At 43.1% G+C, this 23137-nt stretch overlaps 1 protein-coding gene across 6 annotated transcripts in view; it reads left to right on the forward strand.

Annotated features, from left to right (window-relative positions):
- The window catches only part of NAV1 (neuron navigator 1), a 292439-nt gene that overhangs the window by 30355 nt on the left and 238947 nt on the right, over positions 1-23137 (forward strand). Inside the window, exon 1 of one of the 6 annotated variants that reach the window (XM_079978774.1) lies at positions 9110-9221. The exons of the other annotated variants lie outside the window; for them this stretch is intronic. The gene's annotated coding sequence lies outside the window, so the exon portion shown is untranslated. Of the gene's footprint in view, positions 1-9109; positions 9222-23137 lie in introns of those variants that run through there. 6 annotated transcript variants of the gene reach the window in all.

Genomic DNA, 23137 nt, shown 5'->3' on the forward strand with positions numbered 1-23137 from the left:
GTGCAATCTGCCATGGTCAGGTTGGAAACTCGCATGTTGAGCATAGAGAGCCAAATAGATAAAAGAATTCTCTGTTACTGGTTTGGAGTTCAACAGATGGACAACACTAGGCTACCAAAAAAAATGCCTGATTGAGCTCTCAAATGGATTACCCCTTAAAAACTGGGTACATCATGCTGCCCAACTGATGGACAAATATGACCTCTCAGTGACTGAGATTAAAGAACTCCCCTTATATTCACAGAAAAATATTTTTAAACGAACCATAAGGGCAGTGGCAACTAAAAACGATCTAAATTCTATGTGCACATCTACATGCGCCCCATTGTATTTTATACTTAGAGAGGTCAATGAACACATATCTTATTTTAATGAATTGACTTTTGCACAGCTTCGAAAAGCTTTTACAGAGCTACCACTAAATACAATAAGCTCTGCTTATAGAGATGGGATACATAGAGGCATACCAAAAAACGAACGTGTTTGCATTAGGGGATGTTCTGAAGTAGAGGACCTTATGCATTATATCTTGCACTGTCCATTATATAATGATGCAAGAAAAAGATTTTTGGTACCTATAATGACAGGGTCCCCTGGCCAGAACCCCCTTGACATGATGTTATATCTCTTTGCAGACACAGATAAGTATGTGACCTGGCGGGTAGCACTTTTCGCAACTGCTGCTAGGAAAATTAGAGCAAATTATATAGCCAAGGTAGCCATTAATTGTAAAGGAGATGAATTTATTTGATCCCATCTATCTACCTCAGGCTATGCTCTATCTTTGTCACCAAACTCTGAGTATAAATTGCACACTGTATTAATTGATATTGTTTTTAACATTAGTGACCATGTGATGATTTTAGCTTATGAATTTTATTGTTTAATGTTTTTATTTGTACATTGGGGTACTTTTATAGCTTTGTTTAGAGTACATAATGTTTTAATAATATAAACGTTTTAAGTCTTTTTTTACCAATTCAGTATATTTTCTTTTAATTGTCAAATAATTCTGTGTACATTGCGGCACCCTTTGGCTATGTGCAATAAAACCGACTGAGGCATGGTGGTAGAGCTCCTGTCATGACCCACCTTGGATCAGGCCATGACTCACGAGTGGGTCCCCACCCATCAGTTGCAGAGCAATGTTCCAAACCAAGGATGAGGGTCCTAGAGCCTTCCAGATGTTGTTGTAGCTGAGAGATAGTAGCTTGTCTAAAACCACCCCATGAATTTATAGCTGGCTTCAGTTTTGAAATCAGGACCTTCAATCTCGCACTGCAAAGCCCTGAACTAAACAGACTTGGTTCTTGCTGCTTCTGCCCTAGTATCATTCAACTAGACCAGTTTGCACCAACCGCAAGATTGGGTTCAGACTCTGATTTGGTGCTTCAGAAAATAGCCTGCCCCAGTCCAAGGTGCTCCATAGCCTGCCTAATTTAGCTTATGGTCCATTCAAGTCTTTGTTCTCAATTCATTATTGGGAAATCAAAATCAGCTATCATTTTTCTCCCTTTGAAAGAAGTGGATACAATTTTCAGGCATAGTAGCTGCTCCAGAGAGAATAAAGCGTGCCAAATTACAGACAAATAACCCCAGGTGACTTTGTGCTAGGCAACTTCAAATTCTTGTTTAGAAAAGTAAATATCTACACGTTCTTTATTTTGATGCAGAATTGGATGAAATTTACAGGCAAAATCAGCCCTTCTGTGGGCGTGCAAACTACCAAATTTCAGGACAGATTAAGTGATTTTCTCATAAGAGCAGCTGCTACAGTTAGGGGGTGTGTATAAAAGGAATCACTTAATCACCCCAAGCATTTTGTGAGCAATTGGTCTCAAATTGTAGACATGAGAGAGGTACCTCTGGGTAAGAAATCTGCCAAATTGCAGACAAATAGGTCCAGGAGCTTTTGTGCTAAGCACCTTATGGTAAGTTGATTGTGGGGAGAACTAAAATGGATTTGCTTTCTGGGTAAAATAATTCACTCTGATTACAAGCCTGACCTGTCAGTCACAACAGAGCTTTCCCTCCACCCTCTCCCCACACCGTCACCCCACCCTGGCATTATTCCATTTATAGCAAGATTAGGAGCCTTTAGTAGACACTTGTCTGCAGCATTTCTTAAAAGGTCTGGGTTGCCATGCAGCCACAAAGAGCCCCATTGACCACCGCATACAGATTCAACTTCATCTCTGACAAGCCCAGAATTCTTCTGAGGCACCCCAGTTTAGCTCAGGACTCAGGATTAGTCCAAATCCAATGCACACCCCTATATTTAACCTCACACATGTCACTGGATGTAACTGCAGTGTATGTAAGTGCAGGATGAAAATGTTAACAGCTTTAGGGCATATTTCTGTGATGGCCTTTCCCCTCCTGAGGGGCTGGTTCCTACATATAGATAAGTGGTGGGTTGTACATTTGCAAATTGTAGCCTTTCTCTTCAAAATAGATGTGCATATGGGGCCCAGTCCTTAGGTATATTTCAAAGAGAAGAGTGGTAATTTGTACATGCAATTACCCTGCATGACTGTCATGTTCAGCATGGATTTGGCATTCAAGTATGTTTTCTGGATGGCTCTTAACATCGTTGATGTAATTTTAAAGGGGTTAATTGTAGACTGGGGACAGCTCTACACATTACCATGGAGGAAAGAAAACCATCCCAGCAGCAAAAGGAGAAGAGTTCTTGGTGCAGATACAACATGCACATTTGGTCACAGGGAAGACACATGATTTCCTTCTTCTTGCATCCTGCCCCTCTGTCAACTTTGGGGCCTAGATAATCTTTAGTCTCCAGCTCACATTTCCCATACTGCCTTTGAGTCTCTAGAACTCTTTGGCATTATTTCATTAAACCTCATTTTCTGGGTTAGATCATGATGAGAGATAATGACTTTCCCAAGGCCACCTAGTAAGTCTCATGTTGCTTTGTTCCTGACTGTCACTCATTTAAACCTAACAATTAATCCACTTTACTGTACTGGCTAGTCATTTCATTATTTCTCAGTCTCCACGAGCAGTCTGCTGTTTATTTATTGAAAGCATCATTTGTTCTTTCAGGACAAAGTCCTCACAAGACAACCTGCAACTTTTTTAAAAAAATCAATTTAAACAGCAGGCACAAAATAACAACAGAGGGACAACGCAAGGCATTGACACCACCCCAAAAAAATTGTGTTTGTACTAACAGTCTATCTCATGCATCCCCAAACTCAGCCCTCCAGCTGTTTTGGGACTACAACTCCCATCATCCCTAGCTAATAGGACCAGTGGTCAGAGATTATGGGAATTGTAGTCCCAAAACAGCTGGAAGGTAGAGTTTGGGGGTGCCTGGTCTATCTGATCTGCCTTGGTCATGGACCAGAGATCAGGGTCTCTCAAGCTGATGTGGAAGCCCAGGCAGATTCACATTGTAGTTCTTCCAATACCCTGGTCCCAAAACTGTTTAGGGTTTTTAAAATCTAGACCAGCACTGAAGCTATGAGCTCCAAAATGAACTGGTAACCAATGTAGGATTGGTGTAATGTGTGGAGCCATCTAGCCCCTACTAGCATCCTACTAGTCTCATTTTGTAATGGTTGAAGCTTCTGAACTGTCTTTAAAGGCTGCCTCACACAGAAAGCACGGATATACTTGTCTAGTCTGGTTATACATGGAGGCTGGCTTTCTGAAAGGGTGTGGGCCTCATCTACAACTTTGTATTCTTCTTGGCAAGGATAGTCCTTGTAGATTGTGGCATGTGGCAAGCATGTCAATGGGTCTGTGTTCGGGAATGCATGAATGGCATTTCCTGCTCATTGTGCTTACTCCTACACCAATGGTTTTGCCTGTTTATCTTGATGCAATGCCCACAGCTACAGCAACCAATTCTTTCCAAATATGCCAGTAAAACCATTGCAGCAGCCGGTGTGCAGCTATGTATGCTTATTTTTCAGAATAACAGATGGGAGGTTTAAAACTTTTAATATATATTTCTGTTAATATGTATGTAACTCCCTGTAAAAATGACTTTTAGAGAACTGCAAATCCAGCTGTATGGGCTTTGGAGGAGTTATTTGTTTTGTTTAACCAGAACTACTTACAGTATTGTTGTTCCTGAAGAAGGCACACAGCATTGCCGGCTTAGTCACTTCATAATTTTTTGCTGAAGCCGGCACTTTGCGTTTTGATCACCAGAGAAATCTGGCAGATGCAGATTCCTGTGCAGGTGCATGGCCATCGAAAGAGCATAATATATGATACAATGAAATGTAGCCACGTAGCCTAGTTTATGGCTTTCCCACTGCACGTATGTATACCTGCACACAAGAACAGACACCATGAGCTAATGCCTTTAACAGCTCTCCAAACCATATTAATCTCTTCATGCTGCATGTTTGCCAAAGACTCTGCTGAGCCTTTCCCATTTCCAAGGTCTGAAATGGTGAAGCAGGGAGGTCTCTTTCCATTATCTCATTGTGGAGCCTACAGAGCCTAATCCAAGCACATTAAGAAGGCACCTGCTATATGTTCAAACAGAGGAAACATACACTGCTTATGTTCCCTTTACAGGCTTTGAGAAAACTCTTGTGGGCCGGATGCTGTGGTTAAGCCTTATGGCAGCTGTAGAGACATAAGCAAATGACTCAGTGGCTGTTCAGCCGGAGAGTTAACAAATGGTTATCTGCTGTCCTCCTTCCTGTTACTTTGTCTGGATTGGCTTCTCTTCTGCTTGTGGGGCCTCAGCTAGGGTTGCCATGTTTCAAAAAGTAAAAACCAGGGCGCCCCAAAGTTGTTGAGCTTTTTTTTAACCTCAAAAATATGTGATTCTTAGGTTTACTTGCCAAAGCTCCAGGACAAACTGCCACCTTCTGAAAATTACCCCCAGATGTCACTACTTGCGCCTTTGAAATCCCGATAATGTCTGGAAAATCCCAGATTTATGGCAGCCCTACCTCAGCACTCTTGAACGTGTCATGCTGGCACAACTGAGAACAAAACTAGCTAGCAGCCCCTGGACCTGCCCTAGTAAATGAGAATCTTCAGTTCCTATTTATTGTAAACAAGAAGATGATTCAATCTATTTCCACTTCTTACCAATGAAAGGGACCAGTTTTCCTGTGACAGCATAATGTCTGAGTATGACTTGCCAGAGGTGGGCTGCTGAGTTGGAATCAGAACCAAGGATCTAAAAAGCAGTGGCTCCTGACTCCTTGCAACCAAGAAGACAAAGATGTAAGAAAGAATGGGAAAGTTTTATCATTTATTTAGGAGACCACTGTAAGTAGATGAAATCATTGGCAGGATTTTAATAACACTTGTAATGTAGCGACCACTATGGATAATATGGACAGATACAAAATTTTGATTATGAAATAATATGCAGTAGAAAACATTGACAATAAGACCCATGGAGGGGATGTGGGGAAGTCCAGAGATTCAGAGAAATCTCTACATGCGGATATTCATTTGGTATTGTTATAACTCTACGCTTGTAAAAACAAATAAAAATTAGTTTCAAAAAGAGAGAGAGAGAAAGCAGTGGCTCCACAAACAAGGCCTCAAATGCCTCATTTTTGTGCAGAGTCCATTCAGTACAGGTATTTGACATGGGCAGCCTGCAGCAACGCCATAGAGAGAAAATCCTAGCTCCACTGATGCAAGCCTTAGAACATAGCCTCAAGGGCAAGGCAACAGGAAAAGTCTGTCGCAGGTACTGGCTTAAGACTTTTCTGCACAATTGTGGAGTGTGTTTGCCTCTCCCTCCCCACAATGGAACTTCTCAGCTATTTGCCATGAACTGCTCTGAGGTCGTCCTTTAAGGGTGTGTTTTTGATAAAGGAGCATGGCATTTTCTAGCACTGCGTCTGCTACACATTTTACATGACAAAATACTATTCTTCCTTCTGCTCAGCCAATGCTACCTTTAAACACAGACACATGTGCACTAGTTTGATGATCAACAAAGCAATCTGTTCCTCCCGCACTTCTCTGTCATTCCAAGAACCTTTAGAATTTATTATTATAAAGTCTTTTCTGACCATACACTGTCCCTGCTGTGCAAAGCCAGCTCACCGAATCCTGCTTTCAAAATAAAAAATTGTGAACAGCAGGAAGGCAATCCACCCCATCTGCTATATATCGGGGCAAAACATTCGTTTGTTAATTAGCTGTATTTCTCTGTTATCTTCCATCCAGTGCACTCAAAACAGTGGTTTACAATCTAAAAGATACAATTCAAAAAGGGGAGAAGAGGCAAATATACAGAATAAGACACCAACTCTGACATAATGCTACATAAAACCCACTTAAAGATGAATTGGCATGGTCAGTATGGGAGACGATTCTGAGAGAGGAGGAGTCAAAAGGCAATTGGTCCTACCCAGCCTGATGGCAGTGGGTGGGGGTCGCTGTTTCACTTCTCTGGCTGATGTAGCCTGGAGGAATGGCTGCAGGTGGGCAGTTGCCATTACTATAGCAGCACATCATTCTACTGACATTGGATCAGGGCTTAGGGAAGTATTCTCAAGTACTGAGAATGTGACCCTTACATTGCCACAGCTGTATATTCAGCATATCTTCTGCATCACACTCATCTGGATGCAGTTGTCTAAGGCACTAGAAGCCCAAGGGGTATTCTTGTGGCTTTTGTGATCCCAAATGCCACTGGAGGTGCTTATAAAAACTGGTTGAAAAATACACTGCAAGGTTTGTTGGCAGTGAGCGTCAGCACTGGAGAGCTGTCCAACACCAGAGCCTCCTGAAAGGCAGGGAACAACCCTAGGGAAAGAGGTGCTGCTCTTACTGTAGGGATGGACTTTGGTGACAACTGCATTCCTTTGACTTGACATCCTGCTTAACAGCCAGCTGATAGCACTTAGAAAGCCTCCTTTGCCATTCCTGGCATATGGAGATAGGTCTATGTGTCCCAGCTTAGGCTTGCTGCAGATAGGATTCTTCATTCTTAGTTCCATCACTCTATCTATTCTTCTGTCTTTAGCAAACTCTGTTTTAACATGCTACCATGCTTCTTCTGTGGCCTCAGCCCTACCCCTACACAGACTGCTTTCTCCATTTCTCCCTTAAAGCGATAGCAATATGTGTGACTTCAGCCTTGTTTTCATCCTTTAATTTCCTCGCACATGACACCTTGGTCATCCACTGGCATGTTTATAACAGCAAGTCTGCTGCAAATTGGGAAGTAGAGGCTGCAAACAAGGAACTGTAAATGTGTGTCCTTGTAAGAGAGGCCAGACATTTAAAAATAAATCAGTTGGAAAGCCAGAAGTATGATATAACTGGCTGCTGTTGCCATTGCTAGAGTTGTTGCTAACACACTTTAACCTACAGAAAGGTAGAATCCCCTCCTTCCTTTCATGTGTGGTTACATGTGTAGTGGATATGTTACTCAGGTGAAACTAGACTATGTTATACATGTCTTTGAATCTCATGCTTGGGATTCCCAACCTCTTTATAAAACTGACAGCAGCCACAGAGGGCCTGCAATCTGGATCAGGAATGCAGCAGCACAGGGAAGGGGAGGATTTAATCCCCCCCCCCAATACTGCATATCTATTGAAATCCACTCCTGTGACACAGACACACTTCGCTGCAAAAGCTGTGTTGATTTACATGTAGAGCCAGAGAAATAGAAGTTGGTGGGTAAATGCATTTTTTGGCATATCACACCAAAGGCACTGTGGGTTCACAGAGGGAGAGTAGTTGGTGTCCTGTCATCATGCTAGGAGCCTGTAATACAGGGGATTAGTACAGGCGATTACTTACTCCTGCTGGGCATTGCTGGCATAATCTGAATGCAACTTGCCACTATTTGCAACCCGACCAAGAATCACTCCATTGGCTTCTGCTTCTGTACAGTTTGGGCCAATGGGAACCCTAGAGTGGATTTTGGGGAAGTTTTCCACCAGGGATATTTGCCATAAAGGGCCTCCCACAGTCTCAGCAAGTTTGTTCCTTTTGTTTGGCTTCCTGGAGGCTTCCTCAGGGCTCAAAATTCAAGAGCTTCTTTAAAAATAGGCAAACAAAATTTTCATTATATTCCGTTCTTCCTCTGTAAAGAGATCAGAGTTCTGTTGGCATCTGTTTGTCTCAAAATAATGGAGTGTGCCTTCAGGGATGAAGCCAAAATTCTGTGTTAGCAAGCTAGGGCAGTGTGCATGGAGGTCCTGAGTGGCCCAGATGACAAGATCCCCTCTCAACCTCACTGATGTGGTTCAAAGGAAAGCAGAGCCAGATAATTTTTTGTTTACTTTTCTGCATTAAAATGTGCATTGTGTTCTTGACCTCATTTGTATTGTTTTATTTTGAAATCTCTAAGATAATATTTTAGTTTCCTGTTAATTATGTTGCTTTGAATGTATACTTCATATTTGACTTTCTGCTGTGATGTTTTATTCTGGATTGTTTTGACTGATGTTTTAATGTAGGTTGCAAACCGCTTTGAGATTTCCCCCCTTAAAAATATAAAGCAGTATTGAAATGGAAATAATAATAATAATAATAATAATAATAATAATAATAATAATAATAAATAAATAATTTTGCACTAGTAGCAGCTTCCAGACGGTCTTCCAGGGCAGTCCTACAATAGAGTGAATGGGCCACGCATACACATTTTAATAACTTGCCTATTTTAAAATAGAAGCCATTCCCCAAACTCTCACCGCCCAACATTTTTACCTGCAACAAAAACTGGAAGGACAAGCAAAAAGCAATGGAATATTTATTGCCCCAACGCATAAGAAAAGAAGCATTAGCCCATTTAAGTGCTGAATCTCAGTTCCTCCGAATTTTCCCTACGAAGCACCGGTAGGGGTCCGAACCCGAAATTCGTTGGATCTATTAATGTCTCTTCTGCTTTTCGTGGAACACCTTGCCAGCTGAAGCACTCCGGAGAAGTCGAAAGCTTGTTCACTACTCTGTGCCATTTTGTGGTCCTTTGGGTAGCTCCTAATAAAGGCATTGGCTAACAATGGATCTGGGAGTTTTTTTGCCTTAAGAAATCCCCCAGATAAAAAGCACCGTGCTTTGCTTCCGCGTAACGCAGGGGGAAACCACAGCGCGGCTGTGAAACCACCAGCAGCAGCTCAGTAGGTGCAGCCTCCGGGCGCTGTCGCGGGTTTCTTCCCTTCCTCACACACAGAGTCAGCCAGGCTGCCTGGAGTGACGCCGAACGCACGTAGGGATGCTGCGGCGCAGGCACCGAGCGCACCGAGGTGAGGCTGGCTGGCGCGCCCATTCCTACAACCTCAATCCAGGTTTTCCACGCAACCTCTGCTTTCCTTCTAATTTCTTCCCTTTCCCAGCGCCGCCAGCTTCCTTCGGGAGGGATCCGGCATCGGGAAAGGAGAGAAGGGGCAGGGGGTGGAATCTAGGCGCTAGAGCCACGTGGCGCTGGACGAACGGGGAGGGGGTTGCTCACCGCCCACCCCACCCCCCGTTGGGGTTTCAAAGTTCAACTGAACGGTGGGTCAGGAGAGACAGGAGGCGAGTCCTTTCCTGTTCTTCTGAATCTGGAAAGCCGGATCTTCTGATCTGGGCAGGCAGCTACAGCAGCCCCTTTTCGGCTCCCGGTGGGAGGCTATTACGACTTGGTGTTGTTTGTGTGTTTTGTGTTCTTTGTTTTTTGCACGGTGGTGGCAAGAGGCGCAGCAAGGTTTGTTGTTGTTGTTGTTTTTACCAGAAAGGGAAAATCAGGATTACAGGGCAAAAAATTGATAGCGCTGATGTTGTGTGGACACTGTGAAATAAAACAAAATTAAAAAATTCCTTCCAGTAGCACCTTAAAGACCAACTAAGTTAATTCTTGGTATGAGCTTTCGTGTGCATGCACACTTCTTCAGAAGAACCAACAGGGCTACCTATCTGTAACTGTGAAATAAGTCCATGCAGAAGGAGCACTCATCCCATAACAAACACCCATCAGGAAGCACCATTTATTAACATAATGGGCTCATTCTGTTCTTAACTCTTGAGCTGAGGCTCCACCTGGTGTTTCAGTAATATGTTCTGCACTCACTTCTGCCAGTCCCTGTAGTCCCAAGGCATGCACAGCTTATACTGAACACATCTGCTGGATCACCATAACTAAGAGGTGAGGGACCTGTGTTCCTTCTGGATGTTGCTGCTCCCATCATCCCTGAGCATTGATTCGGCTGCCTGAGGCTGATGGAACCCAACAATATCTGGAGGATCACAGGTTTTACCACCCCTGCCTTAACTGAAACCTACATATTTCTCTCCTGCAAAACATTGGTTTTCTTAGATTCAGTCCACATCCACCCCTCACAGTCATGGCATCTTGCTTCTGCCCCTTCCATTCATCCATCAATTTCCTCTGTTTAATCTCCGATTTACCTAGGGCCTCCACTGGTAACTGAGATGGAGAATCTGAAGGTGTAATCTCAATAAATAGATACAAGGCCAGGCTTTAGTCAAGAGGGTTAAGTGCGTAATGGGATCACTGATGAGTAGCTAAGACCAAAAAGAGAGGAGAGCTGAGCTGTCATGGGGAGATCCCGTGTTTGTTTGCTGAGTTGTGATAATAATAGCTCTGCCAGGCCTTTCCTGGTCCCATCTTCCTTCTATCTCCTTTTAATAGTGCAGCCAAGAGAGAAAGGCTGTGTGAGCTTGTGTGGTTATACCCTCTGGTAGCTTCTGTACAGATGGATTTGGATAGTGTTGAGCTGAATCACAGAGTGGGGATTAGGAGGGATCTGATGTTAAGAAGGATGAAAACAGTACTTACATTGATACTATTGAGAGGTGATGGCACTAGGGCTAATGCCTCTCCTCTGGGCACCCAGGTGACATGCATGCAGTTACTCCATTGTGCTGAACAGGGTTTCACTTGATTTATACAGGGGTACCCGCTGTACCCCTGTATAACGCAGGGGACGCAGGTGGCGCTGTGGGTTAAAGTCTCAGTGCCTAGGACTTGCCGATCGAAAGGTCGGCGGTTCGAATCCCCGCGGTGGGGTGCGCTCCCGCTGCTCGGTCCCAGCGCCTGCCAACCTAGCAGTTCGAAAGCACCTCCGGGTGCAAGTAGATAAATAGGGACCGCTTACCAGCGGGAAGGTAAACGGCGTTTCCGTGTGCGGCTCTGGCTCGCCAGAGCAGCAATGTCACGCTGGCCACGTGACCTGGAAGTGTCTCCGGACAGCGCTGGCCCCTGGCCTCTTAAGTGAGATGGGCGCACAACCCCAGAGTCTGTCAAGACTGGCCCGTATGGGCAGGGGTACCTTTACCTTTACCTTACCCGCTGAAAGATGATTCCACCTTTTCCATCTGAGCTCTTGCCTAGTTGTGCCATTATATCTTTGTGCTCCTGTCCCAATTTTTTTTTTAAATCACCGAGGCAAAGCATAATTAGTATTCTGATTAAATTATACAAAGCAAATAAATGTGCATGTGTTTACTAACTACTTCACATAATTGTTTAATTCCTAGTTTGAACAAACCTCTAGCTTTTAATTATTATATTGTGTTTTATTGTAAGGGCAGTGATGGTGGAGGCAACAAATGAGATCAAGCCAAGCTCCCATATAAATGTGATGAAGCCAAGCTCCTATATATAGAGTCATGAGCTGTACAGTCTTAACCCCTGCCACCCACCACATTCTCACGTCCCCAAGCATTTTGCCTTTACTGTGGCCATGTTCAAGGGGCAACAGAGAAGCTGGAGGGTGGCATTTGGCCACCAGGCCTGAGAACATAAAAACGCAAGAGGAGCTAGCTGGATCAGGCCAATGACCCACTTTATCCTGTACCCTGTTCTCACATTGGCTGGCTAGATGCATGTGGGAGGCCTGTTCATTGGATATAAGCACAACTGCACGCTGCCCACCTGCAGGGGACCCCTGCCCCTGAATTGAAGGAACTTCAAGAAAGTCAGTGTGTTCTCAACCACACTTCCAACTGCAGATCTCTCTCAATTAAGGAATAGCCACTTGCCAAGTGGTGTTGACATGGGAAATTTGCCCTGAAGTCTATACTTGGTCTGCCATTTCCACAAAATGATTGCTGAGAGGTGTTCGCGCATTGGAGGGTCTGCATATTTGATCTCACCATGCCAAAATGCACCTCTGGGATGCTGCCACACCATTCTCCTAGAACACTAAGCCTTTGAGGGACTCCCGTTCTTCTAATACTCCTTATGTCTAGTTTACCCCAGAATTTGGAATTGCCTGCCCTGGGTTAACAAGGATGGGGCTGGTATTGGGGTGCTTTTTCTACTTTTTCTATGTAAACCTTATTAGACTCCATGCAGAATATGTTGTCGTCCCTTTCCCATTCCTCATTCTTGAGGACAGATTCCTTTAAACGTAAGAAGAGCCCTGTTGGATCAGGCCCAATGCCCCTCTAGTCCAGCATCGTGTTCTCCTCACAATTGCCAACAAGATGCCTATGGAAGTCTGCAAGCAGGACCTGGGTGCAACATCACTTTCCCACTTGCAATTCTCAGCAAGCATTCAGAGGCATTCTGCCTCCAGCAGCAGAGGCAGAGCATCACCATTGTGGCAAGTGACCACTGATAGACACATCCTCCTTGGATTTATCTAAGCATCTTTTAAAGCCACCCTCTCTTCCAATCTGGTTATTTCTCTTTTGCTCAGAGAACATTGCCTAATATCAGCTTCTGGCCCATTGGAAGCCTTCAGAGCTGCGTTGCCAAGCAACAGGTTTGCTTCCTGCCCCATTGTGTGAAGATCATCATACGCGCATTCGATCCTTTCAGGCATTTGGTCCTTTCAGCGATGAATCCAGAGCTTCTTTAAAAATAAAGCAGCTGGATTTTTTGCTTAGAATCGAGGAGTGCTTTTCTAGCAGGTCACCTCTGAGTCTTTCACCTTTTTAATATAAAGCTCTGGCTGCTTCAACAGCCTCTGCGGAAGATTCTCAAAGCTTCTGATGACACACTATGACAAAGCTAGCTTCAATTTTAAGCGTCAGCATTACTGGGAGAACAGCACCTTCTTTGTTTTAGGCCAGTATGCACTCCCACTGAGCTCTGTCTTTCTCTGCACACTGATCACACAATTGCCCATTCCCTCCTATGCAGAAGATCTTTAAAAACAAACTGGATCATTGTCACCAGCATCCTAGTCCTTCAATTCAGAGGGCGGGGTTCTTAGCTGTGGGAGGGAGCTGTTGCCAGGGTGATCCCAGTAGACCCAGCCTGCAGTGTTTTCAGTTAGGCTGAGTAAGAGGGGAGTTGTTACCTGACACCCCCACAGCAAGGCAGGGTGTAAAAACGCTAGAAAACATGTACCGTAGTCTGGAAATTAAGTACATAGGAATGTGACTCAGACCCTTGGTCCACCTAGCACAGTGTCATTTACAATGACAGTTGTCTTTTCCAGCCCTACCTGGAGATGCCAGGAATTGAGCCCATGACCTTCTGTATGCAAGGCAGATGCTCTACCACTGAGCTACAACCTTCCTTTGTAGTTGAGAGGGCATGAAGCAGCAGAACCCCTCAATATAATGAAAGAGTTCGCACTGGCTACCAGTTTGTTTCTGGGCTCAGTTTTGTTGTTAAAACCCTAAACAACTTGGAACCAGGGCAGGGACCTTGTGTCCCTCCAAGTGCTGTTGGACTATAACTCCCCTGATCTGAAGAGTCACATGTTCCCCATTCCTGGACTAGGATACTTTTTTTTTTTTTTTAAATAAATATTTATTAACAGTTTTTATTTTTAGTTACAATACCAATAAACAATACAATATAACACATCTCTTGACATAATTTTCTTAACTTCTTTAGACTCCCTCACATCTCCTGCTCCTGCGTTCCTGACTGTAAGGTTTTTCCAGCAAATTTATCCCCTTATTTCTATTTCTTATTATCTAATTTTCCAATGTTATATCTCTGGTTTTAGATATCCTTTGTTCAAATTTAAAAATTTAAATATAACCTAAAATTTCCAAAAATTTATCTTTTCTTAAATTTAGCTTATCTTCATATTTCACTTCATCTAGCTTAATGGTGCCAAGTTGTTTGTACTCTAGCATCCTTCTTAACATTCATACAATTTACAATATTTTTGTAGATAAATCTTGAATTTCTTCCAGTCTTCTTCCACCGTCTCTTCTCCCAGGTCTCGGATTCTGCCAGTCATCTCAGCCAGTTCCATATAGTCTATCAGTTGCATCTGCCATTCTTCCAGTGTGGGTAAATCTTGGGTTTTCCAATGCTTAGCGACAAGTATCCTTGCTGCTGTTGTTGCATACATAAAAAATGTTCGGTCCCTCTTTAGCACCTTCTGGCCGACAATACCCAGGAGGAAGGCCTCTGGTTTCTTAGGAAAGGTATACTTAAATACCTTTTTCAGCTCATTATATATCATTTCCCAGAAAGCCTTCACTCTAGGGCAGGTCCACCAGAGGTGAAAGAAAGTTCCTTCATTTTCTTTACATTTCCAACACTTATTATCAGACAAGTGGTATATTTTTGCAAGTTTGACTGGGGTCATGTACCATCTGTATATCATTTTCATAACATTTTTTTTCAAAGCATTACATGCAGTGAAATTCAGCCCAACGGTCCACAACCTTTCCCAGTCTTCAAACATGATATTATACCCAATGTCCTGTGCCCACTTTATCATAGCCGATTTGACCGTTTCATTTTGTGTGTTCCATTTTAACAGCAAGTTATACATTCTTGAAAGTACCTTAGTCTTAGGTTCTAACAATTCTGTTTCCAACTTCGATTTTTCCACCTGGAATCCTAACTTTTTATCAAGTTTAAACACTTCTTTAATCTGAGCGTAATGTAACCAATCTCGCACTTTGTCTCTCATTTTTTCCATACTCTGCAATTTCCAATTATCTCCATCTTTTTCTAATATTTCCCAATACTTCGGCCATTTGGCCTCCATATTGAGTCTTTTGCGGGCCTTAGCTTCCAATGGTGAGAGCCACCTTGGAGTTTTATTTTCCAGTAAGTCTTTGTATTTTGTCCAGACGTTAAATACTGCTTTTCTGACAATATGGTTCTTGAAAGTCTTATTAATCTTTACCTTGTCATACCATAAATATGCATGCCAACCGAAAGCATTATCAAAACCTTCCAAATCTAATACATCAGTGTTTTCAAGAAGCAGCCAATCTTTTAACCAGCAGAAGGCTGCTGATTCATAGTACAACCTTAAGTCTGGCAGGGCAAAGCCCCCTCTTTCTTTCGCATCAGTTAATATCTTAAACTTAATTCTGGGCTTTTTGCCCTGCCAGACAAATTTGGAAATATCTCTCTGCCACTTCTGAAAGCACTCTGTTTTATCCACAATCTGCAAAGTTTGAAACAAAAATAGCATTTTTGGCAATACATTCATCTTTATAGCGGCGATTCGGCCTAACAAGTAAAGTTTTAATCTTGTCCAACTTTCTAAGTCTCTCTTAATTTCTGACCAACATTTCTCATAGTTGTCCTTAAATAGTCTCAAATTTTTGGCTGTTATATTTACCCCTAGGTATTTTACTTTTTTAACCACGTTTAACTCTGTCTCTTTCTAAAACCTTTCTGACTCTGTAACTGTCAAGTTTTTTTCCAACACCTTAGTTTTTTGCTTATTTAATTTAAATCCCGCCACCCGACCAAACTCTTGAATCAATTGTAATACTCTTTTCGTACTAGATTCTGGCTCCTGTAAAGTCAAAACTAGGTCATCTGCAAAAGCTTTAAGTTTGTACTGTTTCGCTCCGACCTGAATTCCTTCAACCAACCGGTCTCCTCTAATCATATTCAAGAGCACCTCCAGGACCGAAATAAATAACAATGGGGAAATAGGGCAGCCTTGTCGTGTTCCTTTTTCAATTTTAAACTCTTCTGTAACCACATTATTAACTATCAATTTGGCCTTTTGTTCTGAATAGATTGCATCTATCCCATTTTCGAATCCCCGTCCAACTCCCATCCCTTCCAAGTTTTTCTTCATGAATTTCCAGGAAATATTGTCAAAGGCCTTCTCCGCATCTATAAAAATTAACACAGCTTTTGTGTTGATATTTGTTTGCAGAAGTTCCAAAATATCGATAATGTTCCTTGTATTAGCAAACAAATGTCTGCCTGGGAGAAAGCCTGCCTGGTCCTTGTGAATTACTTCATTTAGAACTTTTTTGAATCTACTTGCTAAAATATCTGCAAATATTTTGTAATCCACATTTAAGAGGGAGATGGGACGGTAATTCTTAAGTTGTGTCTTTTCCGTTTCCAGTTTGGGTATCAATGTGATAAAGGCCTCTTTCCACGATTCCGGCGCCTTCTTCCCTTCCAGAATTTCATTGCCTACCTCCATCAGTGGTTGTATCAAATAGTCTTTCAATGTCTTATAATACTTGGAGGTAAGCCCATCCGGCCCTGGAGATTTGCCCAATTGCATATTCTGAATGGCTTGTTCAATCTCCTGTCGTGTTATTTTGCAATTCAGGATTGATCTATTTTCTTGTGACACTTTTGGTAATCCATTCTTTATCAAAAATTGTTCTATCTCAGCCTCCTCTTGCGGCCCTTGCGTATACAGTTGTTTGAAATATCTCTGGAAACACTTTCTAATCTCCATAGGGTTCTGTATGTTTCTTCCTTCAATCTCTAAATTTGTAACTGTATTCATTTTTTGTCTCTTCTTCAACTGCCATGCTAGCAGTTTCCCACATTTATTCGCCGATTCAAATGTTCTTTGTTTCATTAATTTAACTTTCCACTCTATTTCCTGGTTTATCAATTTAGAATATTGTGCTTGATAAAGTTTAATTTCTCTCAGAATCGGCTGTGACTTCGGTTTTAATCTTAATTTCTTCTCACATTCTTTAATTTTCTCCAAAATCCTGTCTTTTTTCTCATTTTGTATCCTTTTCTTTACAGCATTCTGTTGTATCAAGAACCCCCTCATCACGGCCTTGCTTGCGTCCCAGATAATTCTTTTTTCCACCATAGTGTTCAAGTTTATCTCGAAATAATCTTTCAAAGCTTTTTGGGCCTTCTTAGTAATCTCCTGATCTCGAAACAAATTGTCATTCATCTTCCATCTAAAGGAGCCGGATGGTAGTAGTCTCATATCCATCTTTACTAGGACTAGGATACTTGAAGGGTGGTCTTTTCAATCAATTTTTTTTCTAAAGGGTGGCTTTTCTCTGCAGGAATGTGCCTGACAAAAATCTTAACTGAAGGCCCATTTCTAGGTACCTCTGCCTCCTGAGACCTTCTCAGCAGTGATGGTGAAATAATGGAGTTCTCTCTCTAAACGCATACACCATGTTGACCTCAGTGTGATCTTTCAGATGCCATGTGAAGTCTGTCCTGTTCATTCTGACTTGTAGTCATCTTGAGCTGATGGATGGAGTAAATTGCACAATTATGATGGGTCTAAGAACGACTTTTGTAAGTGAGGCATGACTCAGAAGCCAGCTGGTGGATAACATTCCTTTCCCTCTCACTTCCAATTTGCAAATATATTGGTTTCAGCTCATCCCTTTCCATGGATTGTCATTGTTGCACGAGGAAATGAGCAAGGAGACCAGACCATTTTCTGTTTGTAGGATTTGCCTGTGCTCCTTCCCTGCCTCCCTTAGGCATCTCATGAACATGGAATTTGTGAGAGTGAATTTGTGAGAATTTGTGAGAATCTTGTGAAATCCAGAGCCAGAGTTAATGTACATATGACCAGCAGCTTGATTGTACTGCAGTAATTGAGGGGGGGGGAGTTCAGGCTTATAAATCCTGAACTCAGTTTGGGCCCTGGGGTGATGCCTTGAAGAGTGATGAGTCTGTGGGTTGTTAACTTGGCTATTAAAGTTGCTGCCCAGGCTCTGGTTCAATTGGAAGATTGTTTTCCTCCCAAAGTACCTTTCTCTGTTGATCATGCCCAGGTTTGTAGAAAAAGTTTTATGTCAGTTGTATAACAGCAACTCCCTCTTGGTTATTCATTCTTCCTGGTGTGAGCAGGCTAGAGAGGGAGGTGGCTGCTTTACACACATGGCTCACGTTCAGTGACTCTAGTCCAAGCCAGATCCTCATCTGGTTACACCAGGGAAATTGCATCAGTACTCATGGCGTTACTCCAGCCTGTTAGTTGTTTTATCCAAGAGTTGGATCAGAGCGGGACTTGATCCCCTGCCAAGGTTTGGGCTCTTGGCCTGAATGTGAAGCTAATATTAATGTGCTGGGGGCTGAAAGGCAGAGGAGAGTTTTGACACATCATTTCTCCTCTGCATGTGTGTGGCTTTCATAAATGCTATTTGTTTGCTCCTAACCTCAGAAAGGTTTTTTTCCCCCTAAAAGCCAGGCAGAAATCCTGGAAAAGCTTGAAGACTTGCTTGGGATTAGGGTCACTCCGAAGACTGTTTCTCGATGCCTGAGTGCTTCTTCTGCCCTCTTCTTAAAAGGTGATGGTGGAAGGAGTTAACAGGAGAGAGCCAGCCATTCCTACTCTTTTGCACCAAAAAGATGTAGGCCAAACAGATTTTTAAATGCAAGTCTCTGTGAGCCAGCACTATGAGAGTGTTGGGTTTGGTGGCATGAGAAACGAGTTTAAAGCTCACTCAGTCATGAAACTTCCTGGGTGGCCTTGGCCAAAGCACTCCCACCCTAACATGCCTCACAGGGGAGAAGACTGCAATATACTGTAACCCAAGTGGAGGCAATGTGTAGATCTAGATCTACAGGTATGATAAGAACCCTGCTGGATCAGACAAATACCTGGGTTGTTTGTGATAGATTAGCAAGGACTTCTGACTCCCAATTGTTTTACAAAGCAGCAACTACATGATCCCCCTCTCCCTACCCTAAGTTATATTGCAGAAATGAAGGAAGCTTGGATTTGGGCACCAAAGGACTGTGAGCTCCATTCAGTTCTGGAAATGAAAACCACTCACTAGCTTCAGAATTCCTTAACATTAAGTCTATGTCTTTTGTACAATTTCCAATCAATGGATATCTTGAGGTTCTAGGGGGGAAAGATACAGCAAGCCAAGTCCACCTAGCTCTGCACTACAACCCCCCCCCCCACTCAGATTTATTTTTTTAAGGGCTTGTTCTTCCAATCCTGGGACCAGTCCTTCCTATTTTTGAGCTATACTTTCACACATCTTGTCACCACTGATTTGCCTTCATGCGTCCTCTCCGTGAGATAACATGATCTTAAATGAGAAGAACATGATCTAAAATTAGAACAGAGACGTTTCCTTATCACTGTTTGCATACAGCTAATTCAGGTTCATCCAACACTTTAACATTTTGATAGCAAGATAAGTACAACACAAATGGGCAACTTCAATCAGGAGGGTTACAGGATTATTATTTTTTTAATTGACTGACTTTGTCAGTTGAAACAAATCCTTTGTGTGGCCAGCCTTTAATGTAGTGGATGTACACATTGTGTTAGTGCATATGGAATGCTGTAAGCACATTTCATGGCTGAGCTTCTGCTTAGACACTCCATCAGTATCTGATCCTTTCCCCAGATCCTTTCAGTTCTGGATTAGCTTCTTAATCCCTTTTTCCCTCCTTGACCTGGGTTCTATGAATGTTTTAGAGTTTTCACCTAGCCTTCAAGAAACCATCCCTTAGACACTGGCCATTTAAAAATTTTAATTTTAATTATTTTATTTTATTTTTTGCTTTGTCACATTCCTTCCATGGACTTTCCTTCTGGGCCTGCCATGCTCCATCTTGGACTTTTATCTCTCTCCTTGCACTCCTAAGTCCTGGATGCTCTGTTGCATTCGCTGGTCTGTGACAGGATACAAAAGCTCCGAACTCCATTCACAGAATTAGCGGTTGCTGTGGTAATGGCAGCTGAATCTCATTCTAAGGTTTGCAGTCCCCTTGGGAAAGGGATTAGAAGCAGCACAAGCTCCTTGGCATCTGTCCATCTGGCAAGGCCTGAAGCCGGACCAGCTCCTAATAATTGGCAGAGTAGCTAAGTGGGCCAGAGAAGCACAACACATTTGTCAGCTGCAGAGAGAAAGAGAGAGAGAGAGAGAGAGAGAGAGAGAGAGAGAGAGGAAGAGAGGAAGGTTATTGCTGACTTAGCAGCCTTCTCTGAGCACAGCCACAGAAGACAGCACAGAAACCACTTCCTTCTGATGTTTGTTTAATTGTATTTAGATTGGCAAATTGCTGTATTATGGGGATTCAGGGTAGATAATATCGCAGGCATAGATGACTGAGGGTATTTGTGATAGTGCTGTTGAACTTGGAAGACACCTTATTTCCTTCTACAGTGTCACAAAATTATTTCATGGGTTCAGTCCTTTGCTCTGCACCGAGCCACTGCTCAGTAAAGGTAACAGACATTCCCTCCATTGATATTTAGGCTATGCACACACCATACATTTAGAGCATGCCCTCCCCACCCTGAATCATGGGAACTGTAGCTTACCCTTCACAGAGTTACAGTTTCTGGCACCCTTAACAAGCAACAGTTCCTAGGATTATTTGGGATGAAATGTGCTTTAAAAGTATGATGTGCTTGCAGTCTAAGGCACCTTTTCCACTGGCCTAGGAGGCCACCTGTTCCTGCTGGCCAAATGTTGCAAGGTGTCTGCAGGGACTCTGTGTTCTTTGGATTTTGCACTTTGCCAATCTGGTGACACAGGTAACACACCAGACAGCAAGCTAGTGGATGGAGGATGAGTGCCTGTCTTCAGGCCAGCAGGGCTGTGCTTCAAGAATCTAGAGTTCAGATTTGTCCACACCTTTGTCTGCCCCACTGCTTTCCTCCAGGGAAACCTATGGTTTACTGCTGAATCAAACCAAATGACAATTGGGTTTTCCATGGATTGACATTTGGTCCGATTCAGTGACAAAGATTGTGTTTTCCAGGGGGAAACTGAGGGGGGGGGGAGCACAGCTACTGGGGCCTGTGCCTGAAAAGCACAGGACAAGTGGAAAAGTGGACGTAGCCCTTAGTCACAAAGGGGTGGAGTCGGAGAGAGCCAGAGCTTTAAAAAGCTCTCAGCCTTTGTTGGAGCAAGTTGCTTACAAAACTGTCAGTGGTCCTGTACTCCAACCTTTTATGCAGGATCCAGCATTGGACAGGAATAGAACAAAAAATCTGCCTATTACTTTGAACCCCCCAAACTGCTTGCTGTGCCCTGGACCAGTGGTGTGCTATCAGTGGACTAGGGGGACTAGGCTAGGCTAGTCCCCTAAATGTTCCTAGTAAATTAGAGTTAAAGTATTAAAGTCTGGTGCCTCCTTCCCAAAGCCTGGGAAGCTTCTGCCCAGCTTAGGGTGGGAAGTGTGATGCTCAGCACATGATGTCAGGATGCCATGTGCATGAGCCTCCCCCCTCCATTGCCCTCACAAGATCATTCATTAGACAAATGGAATACAAATCCTATCTCTAGGGCAATGTTAGCTTTTGAAAATAGAACTCTTTTCTTGGAAAGTGCTTCCACATCACGATAGTGCTTCTTTCTAGTCTGAGGTGAAGCTGTTGAATATCTCCTCATTATAAATAACCTTCAGTTAGTACAGTTAACCTGCATTACAAATAACTGTTAACTAAGATAAGCTGCTGTCACAGCAGGTTCTCATTGCTTGTTGAGGCCCGCTACAAAACAAATCTCCTTTTTTCTGTTTTGTTAATATGATTCATTATAAAAGATGCCCCCTCTGGTTTGTATCCAGTATCATTCACTTAAGGACTGACTCGTCATTACATTATTATTAGGCAGAAGTTTAAAATGCCCCCAAGGTGTTTAGCAAATTTCCAGTTTCAGAAAAACAATAAACTTAATTTAAACGGTTGATTTGGGCATGCATGTTTGCTATTAAACCCCCTCAAGCTCTGCCTCTTCATAGGCTAGCTCTACTTCATTCATCGCGAACTGTTTTCTGACAATGTGGGCCATGCAATTAGTGGATTGACATTTTTCCAGCAGGTGAGCCAAGCCCAGGCTTGCTGTGCAAGAGTCCCCATTAGTGCTGTGTCACACCTTTTCTAAGAGAGTGAAAGCTAGTTCATGGAGCCTACCAGGATGCAGGCTTGACCTAGATAATTGGCTCCATCCTTTGCTCTCACTCGGTCCCCTTCCAATTAGCTTTTTAAAAAGGAAGTGATTTCAGTGTGCTAATGAAAATAAATTGATCGCAGCTGTCCCACAAACCACAGGGTGGAGGAGATGACAGGGTGACAGGGCGATGCCAGCTCCAGCTGAGGATGCTGGAAGAGAGATGGCATGAGAAACTGACCTCTCAAGGTATGATCAAACTTCATTGAGGTCGGAGGGTTATCACGTTGGCTGAGTCTGGTCAGAATGGAGCTACCTGGCTAACTTTCTGGAGAGCAAGAACAGGAGGCCAGGAGAACCAGTGAAGGTGGAAGCAGCTTGGCTGGATATCTGAGTGAACTTGAAGTGACTTCCAAAACTCAAATAAGGCACATTAAGATTGTTCTTTTCCTCCCCTTCTGAGCCTAGCCAGGGAGCTAAAGAGGGATGAAATAATAGGGTTGTGCAACAAGGAGATGGTTTCACAATTTCACTCTGCCTTTAGTCCTGAATCCAGCAGGGTATAAAAGTAAGGGAAATATTTCTTACTTATATGCACCAGACTGAGGGTGGCAGGTGCTGGTGAGAGAGCCCTCTGGTCCTATTTTCATCCTACTTCTGAATAAAATCCTACTACTGAATAACCCCATTATTCAGGGACGTCTTTATGGGATTAGTTTCCTTTAGATGGGGAGATGTTTATAGCGGTTTCCTCATAACATATGCATTGATACATATACAGTGGTACTTCGGGTTAAGTACTTAATTTGTTCCGGAGGTCCGTTCTTAACCTGAAACTGTTCTTAACCTGAAGCACCACTTTAGCTAATGGGGCCTCCCGCTGCTGCCGCGTCGCCGGAGCCCGATTTCTGTTCTCATCTTGAAGCAAAGTTCTTAACCCGAGGTAATATTTCTGGGTTAGCAGAGTCTGTAACCTGAAGCGTATGTAACCTGAAGCGTATGTAACCCGAGGTACCACTGTATAAGGTGGAGAGATATTGAAGGGATGCAGAAGCAAGCACCCTGGGAAAACTCATGAAGTTAGTTCTATTCCTCCCTGCCCTCCTTCCTTCAATGCTAAGCAGCTCATTAAGAGCTCTCCTTGCAGCTACTCTGCTATAGTCACCCAGGGTGA

Source organism: Podarcis cretensis, assembly GCF_951804945.1.
Source record: "Podarcis cretensis genome assembly, chromosome: 6".
Taxonomy (NCBI): domain Eukaryota; kingdom Metazoa; phylum Chordata; class Lepidosauria; order Squamata; family Lacertidae; genus Podarcis; species Podarcis cretensis.